General features: G+C 45.2%; 1 protein-coding gene across 1 annotated transcript in view; it reads left to right on the top strand.

The window, feature by feature from the left end:
* The window catches only part of LOC106586800 (VPS10 domain-containing receptor SorCS3), a 206,897-nt gene that overhangs the window by 1,140 nt on the left and 185,175 nt on the right, over positions 1-20,582 (top strand). The gene's annotated exons all lie outside the window — the stretch shown is intronic.

The following is a 20,582-nucleotide window of genomic DNA, read 5'->3' as shown; positions in this document are numbered from 1 at the left end:
GTAACAGGTGCATTGGTTCATTTGCGCACAGCAGGGCAATATCCCACATAGGTTTCAGCACCTCCAGAAACATTCGGGGCCAGGTTGGGCTGGTATTGCTATTGCACACGGATATATGCTTGCTTGCTGCAGACTCCGTGCCCGTGCCATACCGATAGCAGCATAGCTTCACATAGAGGTTGGAAAACACTCACTATACTTGCGCATATAGGTTACTCTGACAGGTGAATTCCACTAGTTGTAGTTCATTTATATGTAATGAATACGACTGAAATAAATTATAATCGTTAACGTGTCCTGTATTTTGCAATATATATGTTTTGTTATAAATCGTTTATACGTCGCTTTGGATCCGATATTTTTCATCCAATCTAGGCTAATTGATCGGGCAGATTTGTAAATATTTTTGACGGGGATATGAATTATTTTAACTCTTTACTTGTAATAACGAAATTTCACATTGAATGAAAGCAAGCCTATGTGGTCCTCTGAATTGCTGGCTTGTTCCTGTTGCTTCTATGTTCACAATTCCTTTACAAAAGCCATAGATTTAATAGGCCTAGTTTAATAATTATATTCTATGCCTATCAATTATGTGGACTTTATATGCATATTTACCATTCATATGGATTTTTTTATAAATGAATCATGCCAGAGTAAATTCTATCCAGAATAGTGCCTCGCTCCTCAAATTAATAATCGGTGCACTTGTTACCTGCACTTCCACAGACACTCCAAAGGGTGGCGTACAATGTACGAGAGACTATCATTATGCTTCCTAAAAGCTGCATCTGCAGGGGTGTAGGGATACAGAGCCTGAGACAATGGTTTCTAATGGAATCATCCAGAGAAGGTCCCTAGTGAAGCCTGAACTTCCCTAGCAAACATTCACAGCACTTAGAACACTGTTCTTAATATGCCTTGGCCTATGTGATCAATACCTGTGGTGATGGTCAATAATACAATTTAATTGATTGGCAGGCTATGAGCGCGTAATGGCAGCTTTACAACTGCACAGAGGTGAACTGGTATGTCATATCTGATTTTGGTCCATAAATGTTGTTCTGCCACCAAAATCTGTCAGTCTACATAAGGGTATGAATTAGTGATGCACTACAACCTGTCTCATCCTCTGTGAGTGAAGACAGCTTGTACTTTAACTGAGGTCACTATGGAACGTGTAGGTCATGTTAATGATAGGACCTGGCCTTGTTCTGGCAAATACTTCAGGTTTCTAATAAATAAATGGTTGTTATGACACAGATGAATCATCTTCCAGTAGCAGCCAGATCGTTCCATTCCAATTTTATTCTGAAATGGCTGGAATACTGACATGATTTCACCCCCCCCCCCCCTAAAAGGGCATAGAGGCCTTCATTTCAAACAGAATAATAAGGCGAAATGAATAAAAGTTATTTCCACAACCATGCAGACTCAGAGCAGAGAAAGCCACTGGGCTCTTTTTTTAATCATTCTTACGTTTCTTTTGTTGTTGTGGCTGCCTCTTTTTGCTTGATTTCTTTCGGATGAAAAAAATGAATCCCTCAGTTTCAGTCCTCTGTCTGAAATTATTATGACACGCTGCATGAACTTGTTTTTTAACTCACAGTGATGGCTGCGGCGGTTTGGGGACATTTGTGTGTGTGTGCGTGTGTGTGTGAGTATGTGTGCAGACTCTGTGTGTGTGTGTGTGTATGTGTGTATGCGCTCGGCTCTGTGCGTGTGAAAAAGTTTTTTTGAGTGTATTGTCTACCACAGCCAGCTCGAAGTCCCCCTCCGTTTCCCCCAGCTGTAAATCTGTAATAGTTATCTTGAAGACGGAAACAGGCATCCATTTTGAAATATTTTCTTATGGCCAGGCAAGGGGGATTGACTGCCTACTCAAGCATGTTTTCTCCAGCTCTCAGACACTAGTACTGGACTACTTTATCTTCTTTGGGCTTTAGCTCCTGATTGAATGGGTGATGAATTAAGCCCTCAAGGATGGCCTGATGGAGCCTGAAGTCCTCTAACTCTAACTTAACCACAGCAGTTAGGGTTGGTGTGTGTGTGGTGGGGGTGGGTGGGTGGCTGAACGAGTCTACTCTGGCCTCACCCATGCATTCACTCAGTTTTCATCGTAACACCACACTCCCTTATCCTCTTTTACCTTTTATTGTTTTTTACCTCTACTCAGAATGCTCTGCTTGTGCACCCTGAGCTGTGTTGTGCCCTGTGCCACTACTCCTCTAGGGTGACCTGGGTAGTAGAGGTGTTATGGTGTGTTCTGTTCCCCAAGGCAGGTGGTACCCTCTGAGGCATGTAGACAAGGCTAATGTGGTCTCTTCTCTGTCTGTCTGTGTGCTTGAGCCCTGGGTGGATACTAGCCTCCCTATGGGGAGAAAGCCTCCCTATGGGCTGAGTGTCGAGTTTCTCCTTCACAGTGGTGTTTATGAATTTAATGGCAGGGTTCCTTCTTCCTGCCAGTGTGGATCCAAAATGGCCGCCATTATTATGCTTCATGCTTATCATTACTATCATAAAAGCCACTTTCCTAAGTGATTTTAAACTTTGATAATGTATTTCATCCATCCACTCGCTTTGAAGTCATTGCATCCAGTAATGCACTTCGCTAGTAGTAAATGTCTACATACTGTACAGTGAGGGAAAAAGTATTTGATCCCCTGCTGATTTTGTACGTTTGCCCACTGACAAAGAAATGATCAGTCTATAATTTTAATGGTAGGTTTATTTGAACAGTGAGAGACAGAATAACAACAAAATAATCCAGAAAAACGCATGTCAAAAATGTTATAAACTGATTTGCATTTTAATGAGGAAAATAAGTATTTGACCCCCTCTCAATCAGAAAGATTTCTGACTCCCAGGTGTCTTTTATACAGTGCTCCTAATCTCAGCTTGTTACCTGTATAAAAGACACCTGTCCACAGAAGCAATCAATCAATCAGATTCCAAACTCTCCACCATGGCCAAGACCAAAGAGCTCTCCAAGGATGTCAGGGACAAGATTGTAGACCTACACAAGGCTGGAATGGGCTACAAGACCATCGCCAAGCAGCTTGGTGAGAAGGTGACAACAGTTGGTGCGATTATTCGCAAATGGAAGAAAGATAAAATAACTGTCAATCTCCCTCGGCCTGGGGCTCCATGCAAGATCTCACCTCGTGTGTCATGGTTGTCGTAGGTTAAAGCGGACCAAGACGCAGCGGGGAAATGTGCACTCATCTTCTTTTTATTTAAACGGACAAGAAAGTGAACCAAAACAAACACGTAAACAACAAAAACACAATGACTGATAACAGGCCGGTAAGGCAACAAAGCTATACCAAGCACAATCTCCCACAAAACACTAAAACAAACACATACCTATATATAGGACTCTCAATCAGAGGCAACTAGAAAACACCTGCCTCCAATTGAGAGTCCAATCCCCAAATAACTAACATAGAAATACAAATAACTAGACTGAACATAGAAATACATAAACATAGAACAGTGCCCAAAACCCGGAATAATAAATCAAACACACCACTAAACACACAACCACCCCAAACCACATAAAACATACCCTCTGCCACGTCCTGACCAAACTACAATAACAAAATAACCCCTATACTGGTCAGGACGTGACATTAACCCCCCCCCCCCCCCAAAGATGCAGACCCTGTATGCACCTCAAAAAATAAAAAAATAACCCATAACTAAATGGAGGGAAGGGAGGATGGCTGTGCTACACCCCCCCCCCCCTCCCCAACCCACCGTTACAGGAGGTGGCTCAGGTCTACTTCCCCCACCCAACCTGTCCACCCCTGCAGAATGCTCAGGGCTGTAGAGCGTCTCTGGGAGCTCCGGACTGTAAGTCGACTCTGGAAGCTCCAGACTGTAGGCAGACTCACTCGGTTCCGGACTGTAGGCAGACTCACTCGGTTCCGGACTGTAGGCAGACTCACTCGGTTCCGGACTGTAGGCAGACTCACTCGGTTCCGGACTGCAGGCAGACTCACTCGGTGCCGGACTGCAGGCAGACTCACTCGGCTCCGGACTGCAGGCAGACTCACTCGACTCCGGACTGCAGGCAGACTCACTCGGCTCCGGACTGCAGGCAGACTCACTCGGCTCCGGACTGCAGGCAGACTCACTCGGCTCCGGACTGCAGGCAGACTCACTCGGTTCCGGACTGCAGGCAGACTCACTCGGTTCCGGACTGTAGGCCGTCTTACTCGGTGCTGGACTGTAGGCAGACTCACTCGGTTCCGGACTGCAGGCAGACTCACTCGGTGCCGGACTGCAGGCAGACTCACTCGGCTCCGGACTGCAGGCAGACTCACTCGACTCCGGACTGCAGGCAGACTCACTCGGCTCCGGACTGCAGGCAGACTCACTCGGCTCCGGACTGCAGGCAGACTCACTCGGTTCCGGACTGCAGGCAGACTCACTCGGTTCCGGACTGTAGGCCGTCTTACTCGGTGCTGGACTGTAGGCAGACTCACTCGGTGCCGGACTGTAGGCAGACTCACTCGGTGCCGGACTGTAGGCAGACTCACCCGGTTCCGGACTGTAGGCAGACTCACCCGGTTCCGGACTGTAGGCAGACTCACTCGGTGCAGGACTGTAGGCCGTCTCACTCGGTGTCGGACAGTAGGCCATCTTACTCGGTTCTGGACAGTAGGCCGTCTCACTCGGTGCTGGACTAGACACTGTTGCCGGATACTCTGGACGAGGTACTGTTGCCGGATACTCTGGACGAGGTACTGTTGCCAGACACTCTGGACGAGGTACTGTTGCCGGATACTCTGGACGAGGTACTGTTGCCGGACACTCTGGACGAGGTACTGTTGCCGGACACTCTGGACGAGGTACTGTTGCCGGACACTCTGGACGAGGTACTGTTGCCGGACACTCTGGACGAGGTACTGTTGCCGGAGACTCGGGACTGGGCTGACGCACTGGAAGCCTGATGCGTGGTGCTGGTACTGGATGTGCCAGTTTGGGGAGATGCACCTCAGGGCTAGTGCGGGGAGCAGGAACCGGCCGAGTTGGACTGGACTGACGCACTGGAAGCCTAGTGCGTGGGGCTGGTACTGGAGGTATCAGACTGGAGGCACACACTACAAGGCTAGTGCGAGGAGCGGGAACAGGACGTACTGGACTGGGCTGACGCACTGGAAGCCTAGTGCGTGGGGCTGGTACTGGAGGTATCAGACTGGAGGCACGCACTTCAAGGCTAGTGCGAGGAGCAGGAACAGGCTGAATAGGACTGGGCTGACGCACTGGATGCCTGGTGCGTGGTGCTGGTACTGGATATACCGGGCCGTGGAGACGCACTGGCGGTCTCGATTGCACCTCCTGCACAACCCGTCCTGGCTGGATGGAACTAGTAGCCCTGCACAAGCGAAGTGCTGGCACAGGGCGAACTGGGCTGTGTAGGGGCCTGATGGTTGCCGTGCGTAGAGCGGGCGTAGGGTAGCCTGGACCTTGGAGGCGCACCGGTGACCAGATGCGCTGCGCAGGCATCCTCCTTCCAGGCTGGATGCCCACTCTAGCATGGCACTTGCGAGGGGCTGGGATCACTCGCACCGGACTGTGCGTGCGTATGGGCGAAATCGTGCGCACTTCCACATATTCCGGCGCTCTCTTCTCCAACTGTTCCCCATAAAAAGCACAGGGAGCTGGCTTAGGTTCACTACCTGGCCTAGCCAACCTACCGGTGTGCCCCCCCCAATTTTGTTTATTGAGGCTGCCTCTCTGGCTTCCTAGCCAGCCGTGTTCCCCGGTAGCGTTCCCGGTCCTCACCAGACTTCCTCCATGGGCCCTCTCCGGCCAAAATCTCCTCCCACGTCCAAAACTCCCGATAGTCCATATAATTATCCCGTTGCTCCTTACCCCGCTGCTTGGTCCTTGGTTGGTGGGAGATTCTGTCACGGTTGTCATAGGTTAAAGCGGACCAAGACGCAGCGGGGAAATGTGCACTCATCTTCTTTTTATTTAAACGGACAAGAAGGTGAACCAAAACAAACACGTACACAACAAAAACACAATGACTGATAACTGGCCGGTAAGGCAACAAAGCTATACCAAGCACAATCTCCCACAAAACACTAAAACAAACACATACCTATATATAGGACTCTCAATCAGAGGCAACTAGAAAACACCTGCCTCCAATTGAGAGTCCAATCCCCAAATAACTAACATAGAAATACAAATTACTAGACAGAACATAGAAATACATAAACATAGAACAGTGCCCAAAACCCGGAATAATAAATCAAACACACCACTAAACACACAACCACCCCGAACCACATAAAACAAATACCCTCTGCCACGTCCTGACCAAACTACAATAACAAAATAACCCCTATACTGGTCAGGACATGACATCGTGGAGTTGCAATGATCATGAGAACGGTGAGGAATCAGCCCAGAACTACACGGGAGGATCTTGTAAATGATCTCAAGGCAGCTGGGACCATAGTCACCAAGAAAACATTTGGTAACACACTACGCCGTGAAGGACTGACATCCTGCAGCGCCCACAAGGTCCCCCTGCTCAAGAAAGCACATATACATGCCCGTCTGAAGTTTGCCAAAAAACATCTGAATGATTCAGAGGACAGCTGGGTGAAAGTGTTGTGGTCAGATGAGACCAAAATGGAGCTCTTTGGCATCAACTCAACTCGCCGTGTTTGGAGGAGGAGGAGGAATTCTGCCTATGACCCCAAGAATACCATCCCCACTGTCAAACATGGAGGTGGAAACATTATGCTTTGGGGGGGTTTTTCTCCTAAGGGGACAGCACAACTTCACTGCATCAAAGGAATGATGGACAGGGCCATGTACCGTCAAATCTTGGGTGAGAACCTCCTTCCCTCAGCCAGGGCATTGAAAATGGGTCGTGGATGGGTATTCCAGCATGACCATGACCCAAAACACACGGCCAAGGCAGCAAAGGAGTGGCTCAAGAAGAAGCACATTAAGGTCCTGGAGTGGCCTAGCCAGTCTCCAGACCTTAATCCCATAGAAAATCTGTGGAGGGAGCTGAAGGTTCGAGTTGCCAAACGTCAGCCTCGAAACCTTAATGACTTGGAAAAGATCTGCAAAGAGGAGTGGGACAAAATCCCTCCTGAGATGTGTGCAAACCTGGTGGCCAACTACAAGAAACGTCTGACCTCTGTGATTGCCAACAAGGGTTTTGCCACCAAGTACTAAGTCATGTTTTGCAGAGGGGTAAAATACTTATTTCCCTCATTAAAATGCAAATCATTTTATAACATTTTTGACATGCGTTTTTCAGGATTTTTTTGTTGTTATTCTGTCTCTCACTGTTCAAATAAATCTACCATTAAAATTATGGACTGCTAATTTCTTTGTCAGTGGGCAAACGTACAAAATCAGCAGGGGATCAAATACTTTTTCCCCTCACTGTATATGTCAATAGTGCAGGAAAATCTGCCTGCCTTGGCAGGATATATGGCCATTTTTTTATTTTAATGTTTTTTGTTCATGATGCAACACACTGTTTTCTCTTTGTTCTTCATACATCCAGTGGGGAAAATCTAAATATGAATTTGCATAAGATGCAGAGTGGGACTCTGTGAGTGGTCTTTAATGTAAGAGAGTTCATTATTAATCTGGCAGGTTATCAATGTAGTGAGCTGGTCTTTTGAAATGCCTACATCTCTTTCAGAGAGCTAATAGACACACGCACACACACACACACACACACACACACACACACACACACACACACACACACACACACACACACACACACACACACACACACACACTAAGTAGTTTGAGAGAACCATTTTGTAAGGCTACAGTAATGTACTGTACACGTGGAACTCTTTCATACACATTCATTAACTATACTGGCATACTGTATGGACTATAATTGGAGACATTTAATTTCTTCAATAATTGCAGTACATTTAGTAGACTCAAGCACCTGGCTCCTCAATCTGAACGAAGGAATATGTTAGTACACATGGATTCTTCCCCTCAAAATAAACTGAAATAAACTGAAATTAATTGAACTGTTCTGAACTAAACTGAAAAGAAATGAACTCAACTGACATGAATTTAACTGAACTGAAATGAACTGAAATGAACTGAAATGATCTGAACTAAACTGAAAGGTATTGAACTGAACGAAACTGAAATTAATTGAACTCAACTGAAATTAACTGTACTCAACTGAAATTAACTGTACTGAACTGAAATAAATCGAATGAAATAAACTGAAATGAACTGAACTCAACTGAAATGTACTGAAATTAATTTTACAAACTGAAATGAATTGAACTGAACTGAAATTAACTTACTTAGTCAACAACATCCACTCGTCTGGAAGAATATCGTTGTTCGCCAACCCCCTTACTGCACCCACCAACAGTGAGGAGAGGGTGGCGTAGTTGGTTGGCATAGCTAAACACAGCTTTGGCATCCATGCAGAGGCCTGGAACATGATTTAGGATGTACACAGGTGGCTTGTTCCTAGCCCTGTCTGTGTCTCATCTCACCCCTTGGATGGCTTCCCTTCCATTTAGTGATGCTAATGGCTTGTAAGTGGCACTATTTTGCTACCTACCGCTGTGGAGGAACTAACTGCTCTGGAGGAAAAAGGGAAGAGAGGAGGATAGGATGGGATAAATAATGCACTCTTCCAAAGGGACTCTTCCTCTTTTCATCCCTCCATCCCCTCCCCTCCCCTCTTTGTCTACTTCATGTTTACAAATGTGTTTTCCCAGCCCTTGGTTCCTCTCCGCAGTGGAAGTAGTGAAGCTTGGTGGCAAGGCGTCATGCGCCGCCATGACTAAATGGAGGATTCGTCTTGACTTGCCCCAGAGAGCTAACGTCTTGGTACTCAACCCAACCTTTTCAGGCTAGCGTTTAGCATCTTGTTTAGTCGCTTTATCAAGATTGACTACATGCATGTCATTTATTATCTAGTTAATGGACTGGATTGAGAGAAACATGTGAAAGGTGATTGAATTATACATAGGGTCCTCGTTTTACCTTAGTGAACTTTCCCTGGTCGGGCCAGGTTATGAAACTCTTTGTCATACCTGCTCTCCAAGACCTACTGATGAAGGCTGTTTAACGTAACTACAGTTGGCTTATCAGCGTTTGATAGCCACACATTTACCCAGTGCCGCATGCGCTGCATTGATGCCTGCATTACAACACATTCAGGGTCAATTACAATCACATTACATAGCACCTGCTGTTGGAACAGAGCAACATCTAAGACCACAGAAGTCACTAAAAACCTTGAAACACGTCTCCTGCATGGCTCGGAGCTACCCATTGCATGAAAGGCTCTGAAGGCAGTCAATCACCAAGCTAATGGTCTCATTATGTTTCCTGTGCCATCGCCATGGTAGAGGTACTAGAGTAGGCCTTTGTGGAAGGATACGTTAAGAATGTATGACTTGAGTGTAATAATACGCTTGGCCACTGATCCCGTTCTGAAGTACAAGGGTGTTGACAGAGCACTGAGCTGCATTTGTGGCGTACGTGTGTGTGAGTTTGTCAGTGTGTGTGTTAGAGTCTGTGTGTGGGTGTTAATTACATTAATATAAAAGTGTCAAATGTGATTTGGTTTCATCTTCATTCTATTAAACCTCTTTTTCCACAGGGGGTATTTCAGGATTAATTAGGGGCCGACCGTGACATTGTCTCTGGCTCTCTAACAGCTGATCCCAGTACAGTTTGGATGGTAGTGGTTGGACTGGCGTAGTCTGACTCTCTCTAGTTCTCGTAACAGACCAGTTTTGCATGGTAGTGGTTGGACTGCATGGTGCAGTGTAGTAGGTAGATTGAAGTAGGTGGTATATGCAGCATGCTCCCACTGGGCACAAAGTCTTGACCTTTACCACCGTTTTTTTAGGCAAAGTGGGATACCTTGTAACGTCGATCTCTCTTGGCATTTCCTGAATGTTAGCACACTAGGCAGAACTCAATGACTAAGTAATGATGTCACAGAGGATGTTGAGGTGGGAGATCGCCTCTCTCTCTCTCTCTCTCTCTCTCTCTCTCTCTCACACTCACACTCCCCCCCTCTCTCTCACACACGCAAACACTATTTCCCTCCCCCTTTCTGTCAATCTCTCCCTCTCTTTCTCACTCAGTCGGGTGAACGGTGTCACGCTTGTGAGGGGTTGCCGTTGGTGCAGACTAATAATGACAAATTTTATCCCAGGACCCACACTCAATTAACACACTGTCTAATTAAAATGATCTAGCGGTTTATCTATGAAAAAGACTGTGTGTGGCCAATAAACGGGGCCACGCCACATTAACTTTACTATCCCCTTCTCCTTCTCTTTTTATTCCCATTTATATTTTAATGATAATAACCTGCTTAAACATCGGCCATTACCAAACATATTGTGTTAGCATCTTTCATTTAGTGGAGGGAAATAGATGCGGCTTGATGATAGGAGATTTGCTAATAGAGTCAGTCTGGGGAAGCAAGCAGTACTTGACTTCGAACTCCTGTCTCTCCATTGTATTTTCTAAAGGAAGACTCTATTCCTCTCTCTCTCTCTCTCTCTCTCTCTATCTCTCTCTTTCTTTATCTCGGAGTTTGACTATCCTCATGAAAGTCGCCTCTAAACAAATGATAATCACCCCCTCTACGCATTCACACATTTACATTTTTAATAACTCTTTAAGAGAAGTAAATACGAGCTTGGTTTGAAACATAATAATACGACAGTGCTCAGTAAAACAGAGAGAGAGAGAGAGAGAGTGTTCATAGATATCAATGCATTCATTATTCATTTGCCTTCTCTTTAGAGGAGTTTTTCTGACTGGGAGGGGCATCAGAACATGAGCTAGCTAGGTTCACTGCTTTGGTGTTGTTTTTACACAAAGTGTGATTGTTATGAATGAAATGGGCCTGGAGTTATCCCTGGCTGCGTATCCCAATCAGGAGATACTTTTGGCCCATGTGATAGCCTATACTTAGTGCCTAAGCTAATACTCTGGGCCCTTGTGAGAGCCTATAATAACTAGTGCCCACAGTTTAATCAAGCCAGGAAATGCTCCGGGGCCTAGTCATGAAAACACTTCACCACTAGGAAGGTGTTGTCAATGTGAATCTTATGAAGGCCTTATGTGAACAATGCCCTTAGGGAAGGTGTTAATTGCTTCTAAATCTCTTTGATACACTATGTAGGCTAGCACCTGTCTGCTCCATTGAACAACAGCTGATTTCTACCTCCAGACAGTTTACATAAACACAGAAGGGTTGTTACTGCTTTCCTTATGTATCTGGTTATTACCTGTCTAGGGCTGCGTCCCACATGGCACCCTATTCCCTATGTAGTGCCCATATAGCTCTGGTCAAAAGGAGTGCACTATGTAGAGTATAGGGGACTCATTCAGTCATTTGGGACTCATTCTAGCAGGCCTCAATAAAAAGACGAGGAAATTGCCAGATATCCAGGTATGTCTGGGTGTGTGCCTTGAAGTTTCTTCAGTCCCCAGATTTATTATAAATAGCTACTACCACTGTTGTTATTGAAATGTGAGGCCATAAGGGGGAAATGATGAATCAACTTTGTTTTATTGAGGGAATGTGATATACTGTAAGTTGATTATACAGCAGTAGCATTACTTATCAAGTGTTTGGTGGTAAATTGCTGAATGAGAGGTTGGCACAAACACACACACAAACAGAAAAACAGATAAACACACACATCTCCCCCTGTTAATTAAAGTATGTAAAAACCGTTAGTTATAGACTCTCTCTCTCTCTCTCTCTTCATACTGTATTACAAAGCCTGAGTTCAGACAGTTGAGCTGAACACCTGCAGTAATGTTGAGTAATGAATGGTAACAAGCGTGTAACTAAATAAATACTTACCCTGCCACATTTCTGGTGTTTCAGCTTACTCACTACTTTTTGCTCTTCTGGCTGCTACGTCGACAACGCAGCAATTTTCTGCAGCGAGGCCAATGGAGCTGAACACAGCACATAAACACATCCTGGTTCTCTCGCTCTCTCTTTCTCTCCCATCTATCTATCTATCTATCTATCTATCTATCTATCTATCTATCTATCTATCTATCTATCTATCTATCTATCTATCTATCTATCTATCTATCTATCTATCTATCTATCTATCTATCTATCTATCTATCTATCTATCTATCTATCTATCTATCTATCTATCTATCTATCTATCTATCTATCTATCTATCTATCTATCTATCTATCTATCTATCTATCTATCTATCTATCTATCTATCTATCTATCTATCTATCTATCTATCTATCTATCTATCTATCTATCTATCTATCTATCTATCTATCTATCTATCTATCTACTGTAAGTTTTTTTGGGGGGGGCTCTTGAAATCTAAACGGTGCATCTCAAGAGATTTCATCCTGCAAAATGTCAAATAAATAAATCTCTCTCTCTCTCTCTCTCTCTCTCTCTCTTGCCATAGCTTTTATTGTTTCCCTCTCTTTATGTCTCTACTATATCCATTTTATCACCCTCCCTATGGAAAGGTTTTAATACGCAGGAGGAACACTAGGGCAAACAGTCTGCTTTATTTCATTTTTGTCATGTGTCCCAACTATGATACTCTTGATACCTGTATAACAGCATATAAGGAAACACTGAAGTCTGCAGGTATTGTCTGTAGCTACCACTTCAGGGCAGTACAAATAAAAGCCTCACAACATCTGTTGTCTGCCACCAATGCCTCTCTGTGTTTTTTTCCCAACTGGAGTACAGCTTGCTAGTGGTAACAGTAGCGCCTACCAACAGCTACAGTTGTTGTAAGGTTCTGCATTTATTTTCTTGGTCAACCTTGTGTTCTGTTTCTTTGCGTTCTTGAACGTAGCCCTGTCTTTCATTTTTGTTCATTCATTTCACCTGTGTTATTTACTCAGTTCAGTTCGTTCTATTTGTGCCTTTTGTGAGGTATTGTTCGTTTTGACTCTACTAAGCCTTTCCCTAGCTTGTTTGTGAGAACCAGTTATAGCCTTCAGTCCTAGTTTTGATTCACCTACCTGTTTGCCTACCTGTGTATGACCATTGCCTGCCTGTGACCATGATTCCTGCCTTCTGCGAAGGTCGAAATAAACACCTGCCGCGCTCTGCACGTGAATCTACACATTTTTCTCCCTGAGTATTCATTACAGAATACCTCACCTAAAAACGGAATGGATTCAGCGGAGCTACAGCAGCGCCTAACCCAGCAAGATGAGCGTATGGCGGAAATCGGCCATCTTCTCCGACAGCCTATCCCTACTCCTCCGATGCCAGGTATCGTAACCAATAGCCCTCCTTCATTCATATCCATGCCTGGAAAATATGACGGTTAACCTGTGAAATGTCAGGGATTTCTGATGCAATGCAGCAAATACATTGAGCACAACCCCACTAACTTTGCCACCGACAAGAGCAGGGTGGATTTTGTTGTGTCTCTACTCACAGGCAAAGCCCTGAATTAGGCCATCGCCATATGGACTGCCAACAACACAGAACTCAGATCCGAGACCCGTTTTCACACCCTCTTCAAAGAGGTATTTGATCACTCTCCTTCTGGTCGTCCTATAGGAGACCTCCTCATAGAACTTCAGCAAGGACGCAATTCAGCTGCCGAGTATGCCCTCGAGTTCTGCACCATGGCTGCAGGGAGTGGATGGAGTGAGGCTGCTTTACTTACCGTCTACTGAAGAGTGCTCAACAGGGAACTTCAGGCGGAGCTGGCCTGTAGAGGTGACCTTCAGGATTAAAGTCAATACACTCGTATGTCCATCTCCATCGACCACCTCATCGCCGACTGCCGAAGAACTCTGCCACCCAGGAACCCGAAACCTCCTCTTTCCATGATTCTGTCATCCCGTCTGAGTCTCCCAGAGCCCATGCAGTTCGGCCATGCTCCTCTCCCGTGTATCGAACGTCAAAGGCGGATCCATGAAGGGCTCTGCCTATACTGTGGAGGGAAAGATCATCTACTCAGCCATTGCCCTGTTCGCCCCCCCCACAGAGAGATGAGAAGGGTCCCTCTGCTGCCATGCAGGTAGGAGTGTCCTTATTTCTAAATATCTCCCAGAAGCAGTTCTCCATCCCAGTATTGATAACCATGAAGGGGGTTACTAAGTACGTAGAGGGCTTGATAGATTCGGGAGCAGCAGGTAATTTTATCGATCACCAGCTAGTACAAGAGCTTGACATTGATCTAAAACCTGTCACCCCTCCCTTAAGGATTAACACCCCTGGACGGGCAGCCATTGGGCACGGGCTTCATTGCGCACCTGACACAGAGAGTCACCCTCCAGATTGGAGTCTTCCACACCATTCAACTCATGGAACTCTCATCCCCCAAACAGCCACTCATCCTTGGACCCCCCTGGCTTTGTCATCACGACCCTGTCATCTCGTTGCGACAAGGTGAACCGTTTCCCTCTTCCTCTGATCTCAGCGACCCTTGAAAAAGTGGGCCACGCCAACATCTATACAAAACTCGACCTGCGAAATGCGTATAACCTTGTCCGTATACGTGAAGGCGATGAATGGAAGACGGCCTTTATCGCCACACGAGGGCACTACGAGTACCTGGTCATGCCCCACGGCCTTACTAATGCCCCCACCGTCTTCCAATCCTTTATGAACAAGGTTTTCCAGGATATGATCAACTGCTTCCTCATCGTCTACATTGATGACATCCTGATTTACTCCCACTCCCTGAAGGAACACATACAGCCCGTGCAAAAGGTTCTTCAACGGCTCCTTGACCATAACCTTTATGTGAAGACTGAAAAGAGCAGGTTCCGTGTAACCTCGGTAAACTTCCTCGGTTTCGTACTGACACCTGGAGGTCAGCATGGATGAGAACAAAGTCACCGCCGTCAGTAACTGGCCCAAACCCACCACCGTTAAGAAACTACATTGGGTTCTCCAACTACTATCGCCGGTTCATTCGGAACTTCAGTTCTACTGCCGCCCCCCTCACTGCCCTTACCAGCCAAAAGACCCAGACCCTTCAATGGACTGATTCCGCCCTGACTGCGTTCAACAACATGAAACGCCTCTTCACCTCAGCTCCTGTCCTTTGCCAACCTGATCCGACCCTTTCTTTCACCCTGGAGGTGGATGCCTCTGAAGTAGGAGCCATACTCTCTCAGCGGGTGGGAACACCCCCAAAATCACGTCCCTGTGCCTTCTTCTCCAGGTAGTTATCCTCCGCTGAGAGGAATTATGATGTGGGGAACAGAACTCCTTGCCATCAAGCTGGCCCTCGAAAGGAGTGGGGGGGGGACGCTAGCGTGCCACCCGTGGTGCACTCCATCAACAGCAGGTGCATTTCAAGAGCGGCAAATTTGAATCCAAATAAATGTCAAAATTCAAATTTTTCAAAAATACAACTATTTTACACCATTTGAAAGATAAACATCTCCTTAATCTAACCACGTTTTACGATTTCAAAAAGGTTTTACGGCGAAAGCATAAATTTAGAGTATGTTAGGACAGTACATTTACAAGAGTTGTGTGTAATGTTTTGTCAAGTCAAAGACAGGGTCACCAAAACCATAAAACCAGCTAAAATGATGCACTAACCTTTTACAATCTCCATCAGATGACACTCCTAGGACATTATGTTAGACAATGCATGCATTTTTAGTTCTATCAAGTTCATATTTATATCCAAAAACAGCGTTTTACTATGGCATTGATGTTGAGGAAATCGTTTCCCTCCAATAACCGGCAGTCAAGTCAACACCACAAATTAAATAATTAAAATTAGAAAACATTGGTAAAATATTATATTGTCATTTAAAGAATTATAGATTTACATCTCTTGAACGCAATCAACTTGCCAGATTTAAAAATAACCTTACTGGGAAATCACACTTTGCAATAATCTGAGCACTGCGCCCAGAAAAATACGGGTTGCGATACAGACTAGACGTCATGTTGGGGAGATCTAAAATCGAAAATACTATGTAAATAATCCATTACCTTTGATTCTCTTCATCAGATGTCACTTCCAGGTATCACAGGTCCATAACGAATGTAGTTTTGTTCAAAAAAGCTCATCATTTATGTCCAAAAATCTCCGTCTCGTTAGCACATGATGTAAGCCAGCCGGACTTCTCGTCATGAACGAGGGGAAAAAATATATTTCCGTTCGTTCAAACATGTCAAACGTTGTATAGCATAAATCATTAGGGCCTTTTTTAACCAGAACATGAATAACATTCAAGGTGGACGAATGCATACTCTTTTATAACGTATTGGAACGAGGGTACCCAACATGAACTCGCGCGCCAGGTGTCTAATGGGACATCATCGTTCCATGGCTCTTGTTCGGTCAGATCTCCCTCCAGAAGACTCAAAACACTTTGTAAAGGCTGGTGACATCTAGTGGAAGCAATAGGAAGTGCCAAAATATTCCTAAGCCCCTGTGTTTTTCAATGGGATAGGTTTAAAGTCAATACAACACATCAGGTATCCACTTCCTGTCAGAAAATGTCTCAGGGTTTTGCCTGCCAAATGAGTTCTGTTATACTCACAGACACCATTCAAACAGTTTTAGAAACTTTAGAGTGTTTTCTATCCATATATAATAAGTATATGCATATTCTAGTTACTGGGTAGGATTAGTAACCAGATTAAATCGGGTACATTTTTTTTATCCAGACGTGCAAATGCTGCCCCCTAGACCCAACAGGTTAAAGTCCAGACAAGCCTGCTGGGCTCTTCACACGCTTCCATTTTCATGTTACTTACGTCCCTGGAAAGAAAAACGTAAAAGTTGATGCTCTCTCCTGCCAGTTTGACCTTTCGACCAGTAACTCAGACCCTACGCCCATTCTTCTTTCCTCTTGCATAATGGGACCGGTACAGCGGGAGGTTCACTCTGCCATACAAGAAGCCCTAACCTCAGACCTGGCTCCTCCTGAGACACCAGCTGGGAGGAGTTACATACCAGCAGATGTTAGACCCCAACTGATGCAATGGTGTCACACATCCTTGGGGTCAGGACATCCGGACATTACACGAACCAGCAAACTTCTAGTCCGGAAGTGCCGGTGTTCCTCACTGGCATCAGACGTAAGGGTTTACATACTCTCCTGTCCAGTCTGCGCCCAAACCAAAAGTCCTTGTCATAGTAGACCGTTTTTATAAAATGTGTCGTCTGATTCCTCTTCCTCATTTACCTAACGCCATGGAATTGGCTGAGTGTATGTTCCAGCAGGTGTTCCGTCTGTATGGGATTCCGGAGGACATCGTCTCTGACCGCGGGACCCAGTTTGTTTCCCGGGTGTGGCGAACCTTCTGTGACCAACTGGGGGTAAGCCTTTTCCTAGCTTGTTTGTGAGAACCAGTTATAGCCTTCAGTCCTAGTTTTGATTCACCTGCCTGTTTGTCTACCTGTGTATGACCATTGCCTGCCTGTGACCACGATTCCTGCCTTAAGCGAAGGTCGAAACAAACACCTGCCGCGCTCTGCACATAAATCTAGACTTTTTTTCTCCCTGAGTATTCATTACAGTTGTCTGCTAGTGATCGAGGCTAATACTATTGTAAGCCTCAAACAACATGGGTAACATACTTAAAAATAATATGTTGATGAATGCCTTTGTCTGTAACGTTGTTTCACTTAAAATCCAAAGTGCTGTAGTACAGAGTCAAAACAACTAAAAATGTTTCACTGTCAGAATACTTTTGGAGCTCACTGTACATAAACTCATTACGTCTCCAAATAGGAAACGACAGCTAAGGTTCTAGTGTGTTCAGGGATTCCCCTGCACTCTAACATTGTTGTGTAATCCCGCTACTCTGAAAGTAAATTGGTTATAAACTCAACAAAAAAAGAAATGTCATCTCACTGTCAACTGCGTTTATTTTCAGCAAACTTAAAGTGTAAATATTTGTATGAACATAACAAGATTCAACAACTGAGACATAAACTGAACAAGTTCCACAGACATGTGACTAACAGAAATTGAATAATGTGTCCCTGAACAAAGTGGGGGTCACCAGCTGCATGAAGTACTGCAGTGCATCTCCGAAATCATGGACTGCACCAGATTTGCCAGTTCTTGCTGTGAGATGTTACCCCACTCTTCCACCAAGGCACCTGCAAGTTCCCTGACATTTCTGGGGGGAATGGCCCTAGCCCTCACCCTCTGATCCAACAGGTCCCAGATGTGCTCAATGGGATTGAGATCTGGGCTCTTCGCTGGCCATAGCAGAACACTGACATTCCTGTCTTGCAGGAAATCACGCACAGAACGAGCAGTATGGCTGGTGGCATTGTCATGCTGGAGGGTCATGTCAGGATGAGCCTGCAGGAAGGGTACCACATGAGGGAGGAGGATGTCTTCCCAGTAACGCACAGCGTTGAAATTGCCTGCAATGACAAGCTCAGTCCGATGATGCTGTGATACACCGCCCCAGACCACGACGGACCCTCCACCTCCAAATTGATCCTGCTCCAGAGTACAGGCCTCAGTGTAACGCTCATTCCTTTGACGATAAACGCGAAGCCGACCATCACCCATGGTGAGACAAAACCGAGACTCGTCAGTGAAGAGCACTTTTTGCCAGTCCTGTCTGGTCCACCGACGGTGGGTTTGTGCCCATAGGCAACGTTGTTGCCGGTGATGTCTGGTGAGGACCTGCCTTACAACAGGCCTACAAGCCCTCAGTCCAGCCTCTTTCAGCCTATTGCGGACAGTCTGAGCACTGATGGAGGGATTGTGCGTTCCTGGTGTAACTCGTGCTGTTGTTGTTGCCATTCTGTACCTGTCCCGCAGGTGTGATGTTTGGCTGTACTGATCCTGTGCAGTTGTTGTTACATGGTCTCCGGGACTCTAGGATGCTGGCCTTCTAAGCAGAGTTGCAAAGAAAAAGCCATATCTCAGACTGGCCAATAAAAATAATAGATTAAGATGGGCAAAGAACACAGACACTCGACAGAGGAACTCTGCCTAGAAGGCCAGCATCCCGGAGTCATTCTTCATTCATCATTCTTAAATGGAAGAAGTTTGGAACCACCAAGACTCTTGCAAGTGCTGGCCGCCCGGCCAAACTGAGCAATCGAGGGAGAAGGGCCTTGGTCATGGAGGTGACCAAGATCCCGATGGTGACTGACAGAGCCCCAGAGTTCCTCTGTATTTGTATTTGTATTTATTATGGATCCCCATTAGCTGCTGCCAAAGCAACAGCTACTCTTCCTGGGGTCCAGCAAAATTAAGGCAGTTTAAACAATTTAAAAACATTACAATACATTCACAGATTTCACAACACACTGTGTCCCCTCAGGCCCCTACTCCACCACTACCACATATCTACAGTACTAAATCCATGTGTATGTATAGTGTGTATGTTATCGTGTGTGTGTGTGTGTATGCATGGGTCTGTGCCAATGTTTGTGTTGCTTCACAGTTCCTGCTTTTCCAAAAGGTGTTTTTTAATGTGTTTTTTAAAATCTAATATTACTGCTTGCGTCAGTTACTTGATGTGGAATACAGTTCCATGTAGTCATGGCTCTATGTAGTACTGTGTGCCTCCCATAAACTGTTCTGGACTTGGGGACTGTGAAGAGACATCTTGTGGCATGTCTTGCGGGGTATGCATTGGTGTCCGAGCTGTGTGCCAGTCATTTAGACAGAGAGCTCGGTGCATTCAACATGTCAATACCTCTCATAAATGAAAGTAGTGATGAAGTCAATACTTTTTGTGGCACCTGACCACACAACTGAACAGTAGTCAAGGTGCGACAAAACTAGGGCCTGTAGGACCTGCCTTGCTGATAGTGTTGTTAAGAAGGCAGAGCATCGCTTTATTACAGACAGACTTCTCCCCATCTTAGGTACTACTGCATCAATATGTTTTGACCATGACAGTTTACAATCTAGGGTTACTCCAAGCAGTTTAGTCATCTCAACTTGCTCATTTTCCACATTATTTATTACAAGATTTAGTTGAGGTTTAGAGTTTAGTGAGTGTTTTGTTCCAAATACAATGCTTTCAGTTTTAGAAATATTTAGGTCTAACTTATTCCTTGCCACCCACTCTGAAACTGCAGCTCATTGTTGAGTGTTGCAGTCATTTCAGTCGCTGTAGTAGCTGATGTGTAAAGTATTGAGTCATCCGCATACATAGACACTCTGGCTTTACTCAAAATCAGTGGCATGTCGTTAGTAAAAATGGAAAAATGCAGGGGGCCTAAACAGCTACCCGAGGGAATTCCTGATTCTAACTGGATTATATTTGAGAGCCTTCCATTAAAGAACACCCTCTGTGTTCTGTTAGACAAGTAACTCTTGATCCATATTATAGCAGGGGGTATAAATCCATAACACATAAGTTTTTCCAGCAGCAGACTATGATCGATAATGTCAAAAGCTGCACTGAAGTCTAATAAGACAGCCCCCACAATAATTTTATCATCAATTTCTCTCAGCCAATCATCAGTCATTTATGTAAATGCTGTGCTTGTTGAGTGTCCTTCCCTATAAGCATGCTGAAATTCTGTTGTCAATTTGTTTACTGTGAAATAGCATTGTATCTGGTCAAACACAATTTTTTCCAGAA

This window comes from Salmo salar, chromosome 02, assembly GCF_965601325.2.
Source record: "Salmo salar chromosome 02, fSalSal1, whole genome shotgun sequence".
Classification (NCBI taxonomy): domain Eukaryota; kingdom Metazoa; phylum Chordata; class Actinopteri; order Salmoniformes; family Salmonidae; genus Salmo; species Salmo salar.
The sequence above is the reverse complement of the archived record's forward strand: the minus strand, read 5'-3'. Positions and strand labels throughout refer to the sequence as shown.